At 40.8% G+C, this 6,942-nt stretch overlaps 1 long non-coding RNA gene across 1 annotated transcript; it reads right to left on the bottom strand.

Annotated features, from left to right (window-relative positions):
• Positions 1-267: 267 nt before the first annotated feature.
• On the bottom strand, positions 268-1,725 carry LOC310928182. Its single transcript, XR_014592849.1, has 4 exons — positions 1,551-1,725; positions 1,362-1,462; positions 1,153-1,280; positions 268-484 (listed from the first exon to the last, which is right to left on the bottom strand). It is a non-coding gene; the product is annotated as an uncharacterized lncRNA (long non-coding RNA).
• Between the last annotated feature and the right edge of the window lie 5,217 nt (positions 1,726-6,942).

The raw sequence follows: 6,942 nt of genomic DNA, 5'->3' as shown, positions 1-6,942 counted from the left end.
CAGATATTAATAACAATAATGATACTACTACTAATTATTCTTATGGCTATTATTATTTAGTGATAACTCCAAGTCACAATAGAGAATAAGAGACATAAGAAAGTACATATAGAAAGTGAAGCTTTATTTACAAAAGAAACCACAAATAAACATGCTTTATGAAAAATCTCTCTTTTGGCTGCTTCAGGGTCAGAAGTTGGAGCAGGTCTTGCAGAGAGTGGCCCATTATGCAGCCTTGTGTGGTGGGTTGTTCAGTACTCTGGGTCCCTCTCCAGTCTCTCTTGTTGAAGGATGGAGGCTGAACTCTCCACCCAGCTTCTCCATCAGCTGAGCCATCAAATCAAATCAGATTTTATTTATAAAGCCCACAATTACAAAACACAGTTTGTCCTCCATCCTCCTCATCAGACATCAAGTCAATTGTGATGCCCCTGCAGAAGTCCATCTCATCCTTGGTTAAAACAGCCCTCCTTGCTTCCAGCAGCTGGAAACACAAGCAGTACAATAAGTGCTGCTCCATTTGTGTATATATACACACACATGTATGTATGTATGCGTTTGTCTAATTAACCAGTTAGTTTAGTATAATGTCACACTTAGGCTGAATCCCAATACCACCCCTTAGCCCTCCCCCTTCCCCCTACCCCTTGTTTTTGCGCGTTCATGTGAGGGGTAGGGCTGTCTCATTTCTCATAAGGGTTAAGGGGTAGGGCCAAGCCGTAGGGCTACGTAGCCCTCGAAACGAAGCATCCTCAGGACCACACTTGAAACGGAGGGCTTCGAGGAATTTCGCAGCTTCCGCTGCGTCACCTGTCAGCGAAGTTTGAAAGCTGGTCGTTAAAGACTCACACAAATGTATTTTCAGTATTTTAATCACGACAGTCATGTGTAATGATTGTATTGTGGTCTTCTTCAATTGTCAACGGTGTTTCTGAATCACTAGTCAAGTTTGTTTTGAATTACTAGCTAGTCGTAGCCGATGCTATCCCGGCGTTCCTTTCGTAAGTGGTTAGCTAGCTGCTATCACTATTTTTTTTTAACATTTACAAATTGTGCCGGAGTGCTAAGGGGTGGTATTGGGATTCAGCCTTAGTACTTATTATTAAGGTCAAGAAAAAAAGTTTTTAAATCATGCACTGATTTCAATCGTACCCTCTTTCTTCTCTGTCTGCTCCGGGCTGCACCTCTCACTGCTCCTGATTGGGCCGCAAGGTCTGGCTGACTTTATCTGTTCATATGCAAGTTCTTCTGGAGTGTCTCGTAGTATGTCTTACATGCTACTGACAAAAAGAGAGGCAACAGGCATTAATTTTTATAAAAACACCACAAACAACAATTTTTTTTACATTAAAGTTACTTACATATAGACTCAAGAGTCTACTCCACACATATCCGGGCTTGCAGAGAGAGTTTCCACCAAATGTAAAGTCACAGCGGAATTGTGGGGCGAGTCAAGCTGAGTCTGTAAGCAAATAAAAAATACAGTCAGGTCAGACACATTTACTTATACTCCTATGTAAACTGTCAAGTTTTTTTCCTTAAACTCTTACCCTTATATGGAGTCATAATTCCTGTCGTTTCCCTCTGCGTTATGAAGACGAGAGAAACGTATTTATTGCAATTTTGGGATTGTGACCCTCCTTTTCCTCTTCGTATCAAAACAGCCACAGTTTGTTGCTCATGATTCCACAGCTGTTTCCTCCAGCGACGCCAGTCTGGCCTCCGTGGACGCCATGTTGGTGTCTGTTTCCCTATAGAGTAGATGTGTGAACATTTTATGCTCTTCAGTATTTGGGTTCTACAAAATTACAATTCTACTTACTTTTGCTGTTCTTTCAAGGTCCCAATTGACAGCTGAGGGGCACAGTTTTAGCTTCTGTTTGAGTGCCTGTGTGGATAAAATGACCCTGGAATGGAAAGTAGTAAAGATTAAAATAATATTACGGATCATACAAAAAAAGACTGGCATTACTTTACTTGAATCTTCGTCATATTTACAATAAGTTGTTCTCTACTCGAAAATAATACACGTCTTTAGCTTTAGCTGCTTATCTCAAGTGTTTCAACATATGTAGGATAATAAACACACATTTCCTGCACGGCCTGCAAACAGCTCTTAGCCTGAAGAACGTTATGTTTACTGGCGTGAGAGACACACATACACGCAAATGAAACACGGGCAAACACGTGTAGCTTAGCACTTAGCCGCCTATCGCTAATGCTACACGACAGAACAAATACACAAACAAAGTTTCATTGTTGGAAATACTTACAACTTGAGCTGCAGGTAATCCATCAGTTATTGTTGACACTGCTCCTTCGATTAGATGAAGTCTTGTGCTAAGTCCAGCATGGTAATGCCCGAAGTTTGAATAACACTTCTCTGTGAAGCGGTTAGCACACACACGGAGTGTTTTGGGAATGTAGCAGCAGCATTCCCACCAAAAATAAAAGATATCCACCCCGCTTTTCTGTCCTTATCGACAGGAAGAATGTGGAGTGTCTGGTGTTGGTTATTACAACCTAATACAGAGCAAACACTCGCTGATTTATAATGAAACATGTTCTCAATCGATAAACTGAGCTGACTGGCACTGAGGCGCTCTTCTTCTGTTTATGTTGGCAGTATATCCATCTATAGGTGCACTACCGCCCCCTAGGTGCATTACCGCTCTATGACAGACCATTTGACCCTCTATCTGAACCAAGACCAGCTGTTATAAAGCAGTTTTAGTATGTCTAAAACCACTGCATTCAAACATGTCCTTGCTAAAGTTTCTTGGCTTCATCTCCATCCAGACAGACATTTTAATGACAGCCAGTTGAAGTTTAGCTGTTCTAGAGAAAAGGTGACAGTAGTCATACTACTCTGCACACTGGCTGAAATTTAGAGCAATTCAGTTCAAGTCTTGTGGCACTTTCTCTGGAAACCGCTGAAGTGTAAAAATTTGATTTTTTTCATTTGTAGAACCTTCTCTTCTTTTTGGGGCCAGTTTATATAGATATTGTTATACAATATGAAACATGTTTTTTACAGTTTTAAACTGTCAGGCACCATTATAGATTTCTTTTAAGTTATTGTCTTATGTTTTCTCATCATTCATAGTAGTTACCATGAACAGCTGGGAATCTATACACAATGTTGATACATAGCAGTTTAAATGTGTGGTGGTATAATCCAATTTTTAACCACATAATACAATTAAATAATACTCCAATTGTTCAAAAAAAATAATGGCTCTTCAAAATGTAAACTGAAATTCCTTCTACAGGGAAACTATTGAGCAAAACTCATGGCTCCTGAGACAGTATCTTTCCATGGAGACACACTCCTGATTTGCATTTGAACAGATCACAGCTTGGTCATTTACATGTGAAAACCTTACCCTCTCCTAGGAGCTGGGGGGGTGATTTTCTCACCTAGACAGCAAGTTTACGGCAATTCCTGGCAGTTATCGGCAACTGACTGAAACACCCAGTTGACTGGGAGTTTCACAGCAATTCTCAGGGACGATAACTGCCGCAAATCCCACTTTTCATGCAGTGGTATGTACCCTGTTTTTCATGAATTATCCTAAAAAAATCCAATGACGCAAGTGCTAGTGCACATGCTTCAGGGGAAAAAAATCCCTGAGTGAACGAATACACTTTACAGTTTCTCAGTTATTACCAATATTTTTCAGGTCTCTAGGTCATATTACGGTTACTTTTATGTTTATGAGTTAGGAAAGGGGACAGGTAAGGGCATATAGCGCATCGTCACATGACCACAGCTTCAAGGCGAAACTTGCACTGTGCACTACTTCTATTGCTTTCAGTATGAAACTTTCATGAGAACAGGCTGGTTTGTGTGTGTTTCTGGCATAAACACTGACCAGTCCACAAATCCTCATGGAGACCATAACTTAGTCCTAATGAGGCAGAACCTAACCTCTGAGGATCTGGTTACATTTAGGACCAAAGGGGACATATTATGCAAAATCAACTTTTTAATCATATAAATACCTATATTTGGGACTGGAGGCCCTATGAGTAGGCAAATAGTGAAAAAAGAAGACTCATTCATGTTTTTGTGGTCCACCTCATTCTAAGTACAGGAGATAAATCATGCAATGTTGACTTCCGCACTCACTGTGATCACAATATATTCCTGGAATTGTTCTATCACGAAGCTCTGCTTTGTCCATAAAAAAAACTGTGAGCGTGCAGGTGAGAAAAATAGTATCCAGAAGAGAAGAAGTCTGCGAAGTGTTCTATTCTTGGCTGCACAGAGTTCTACACAAACTTCCAGCCTCAGAGGATTTACGTGTCCAGTGGATACATTTTATATATGACGGCAATGTGCCGGCTAGAGTCAGCAAATGATCGCTTTTCCAAATGCTAACTGCTGTTAGCTGCCGGAGCCTCAGTGACGCTGATGTAGTTTCCTGTGTCTCATTTGCATTTAAAGAGACAGGCACTCAAAACTGACCGTTCTGAACAGGGCTGTTTTGGCAGGGTGATTGAACTGCTATGTGCTATGGTGCTTCATCCTTAAAGGTGACATAGAGTGGTCCTGTTGCACAAAAATGTTAGTTATGGAGGTCTACTTACATATATTAACTTGTTTTTATGGTCAAAAACCTCCTAGTTGCTGCAAACTAGCCGATAAAAATCCTCTTTTCTGACAGTGTTTTTCTGCTGCGAGATTTCAGAGTGAACTTTCGCCCCCAGAAGACAGAGTCTTTGACAGAGTGATTGGCCAGTACTATCCATAACATCCGTTCTCAGAAGCGCAGCGCCCCCCTCTGGAACGGCGGTTGCACTGCTACTCATTATCAAAACATTGTTTTAACAGTGTTTAAAAATAGCTTCGTCACGACTCCCCGCCGCAGTCCCTTTTATGACTTTAAACCGGAGTCAGACCCAGAGTCAGAAGACACTGTTGCTCGTGAAACACCTCCACAACGGACGTTATTCGTCTTCTGCCGTTCAATGTACGTAACCGGATGTGCCCGGACTACCGCCCGGAGCAGGACGAATCAGTTGTTCAGGAGAACCGCTGCTTACGTAACTATTACGGGATTTTCAGTGATCTCGTTGAGCCCCGAGATTACAATAAAACACAACGTTCTCAGCAGTGGCTGAACTGTTTGTTTCGAACCGTCAGGGCTTCATAAACAAGGTAATGACGCAGATACACACCAAAAAAACAGCGATAATAGGAACTTCCGGTCTAGTTCCGCTTTAAGATTTGACTGGGGGGGTTTTTTAGTACTGATATAAAGTAGCAATTATTGTGTAGAAGACACAAATAGAGTGTTTTTCTTTTCTTTTTTTGTTCATAAAAAGGAGCCTTTGAACTATGACGTTTTTCCAAATTTCGCAAATTCAATCCAAACATTTTTACTACATTTGCTGAGGTTTGTTTATATAGTTGGTGAAAAATATTGTTTTATTCTTCTCCAAAGTGGATTTAAGACACTCTATAATACATTCTTATACCCTCTGTACTGTACGTTTAAACAAAGTAATAGAAAAAAGCAGCTCAGTCTTCTAAGGGTTGAACAACCCTGCTGAAAAAAACAGCTTAGATTGACCAGGCTGGTCTGCCAGCCTGACCAGCCTAAGCTGGGATGGGCACCATAGCTGGTTAAGCTGGTCACCATTGCTGGTTAAGCTGGTCAGAGTTTGGTCATGCAAAGCTCATATAAAAAACTGATTTACCGTTTACCAATCATAGCGGTCAGTAGAGTCTCAGTAGAGTCTAACCCTAATCCTAACCCTAACCCAATTGAAATGAAACGAAAGGAAACCTAAAAGACCTTGGTATGAATGTCAAAAACGCCAAGATAAAGTTTGCGGCAAAGCGAGGGTCTATATAGGACATGCTTTTGAACGTGGAGAGAGTTTAAAGCTGAGAGGAATTTCAAAACAGATGCAGAATGTCAACATTATTTACCTTATTATTGTATAAAGCATTAATAAGCTTGCGATGCATAAAATATTACCATAAATATATTGGGTGTGTGGTGGTAATTTGCCCCGCATGCCACGATGTCTCACTCTAAGGTTTTCTCAGAAGTTGGCAGCCCTGCTACAGAACATTGTAAAAGAGGAGGCAAAAATGAAGGACAGTTCTGTCAAATATCATGCATAAAGTTATTCCATCTGATATATCCATCCCTAGTCAACAGCTAATGTTACCATAAATGATTATACATCTTGATCTTCACTGAGAGAACAGAGTTGTGTGTCTTATAGCCACTCATTTATGATAAAACGCTCGTTCGCTTGTTGCTGACGGAGTTACATGTCAACCGCTCTGGCAACCTCGAAGGGAGGGGTGGAGTGGGAGCCTATTACGACTCGCCGCAGTGTTTTGATTTTGAGTGTAGTAACTGTTTTTGGCCACATTGTTACAGATGGCGCCTTTAAACAATACTGGAATCTTGGAAAACATTTATTATTGAAAAATATCTACAATATAAAATCAAATTCAGCGTCTTTCAGGTCACTGGAACACAAACAATAAAATAAGTCAACATTAAACACCTGTTGGCCTCAAGAACAGCTTTTAAATTAGAAAAAGGTAGTTAGCTCTACTTGCACGCAAGTACTCTTGTCTGAAGGAACTTCACCTGTTTGGACTCCCCTCCTGGCATTTTATAGACTGCGCTCTGTAGGAATTCCCACACATGCTTACACTGCTTTGGATATTCAATGTCGAAGATGAAAAATGCCTTAAAGCAGACATCAATGGCCTTAAGCAGTGAATCATGCTCCAAAGCATCTCCGGCAATAATAGTAAAAGCCTAAGATGGATGGTGATTGTCAGGACATAGGTGTAGGGTCTGGATCTGGCCTCATGAAGATTCTCCACCATGTAAAAACTCCACCATGTTTGTTCCAGGCTAAAAAAAAAGAAAGAATGCAAGAGAGCAAATGTGAGTGAGTAAGGAC

This window comes from Microchirus variegatus, assembly GCF_963457635.1.
Source record: "Microchirus variegatus genome assembly, chromosome: 6".
NCBI classification, from domain to species: Eukaryota; Metazoa; Chordata; class Actinopteri; order Pleuronectiformes; family Soleidae; genus Microchirus; species Microchirus variegatus.
Note: the sequence above shows the minus strand (reverse complement) of the source record. Positions and strands in the feature narration are given on the sequence as shown.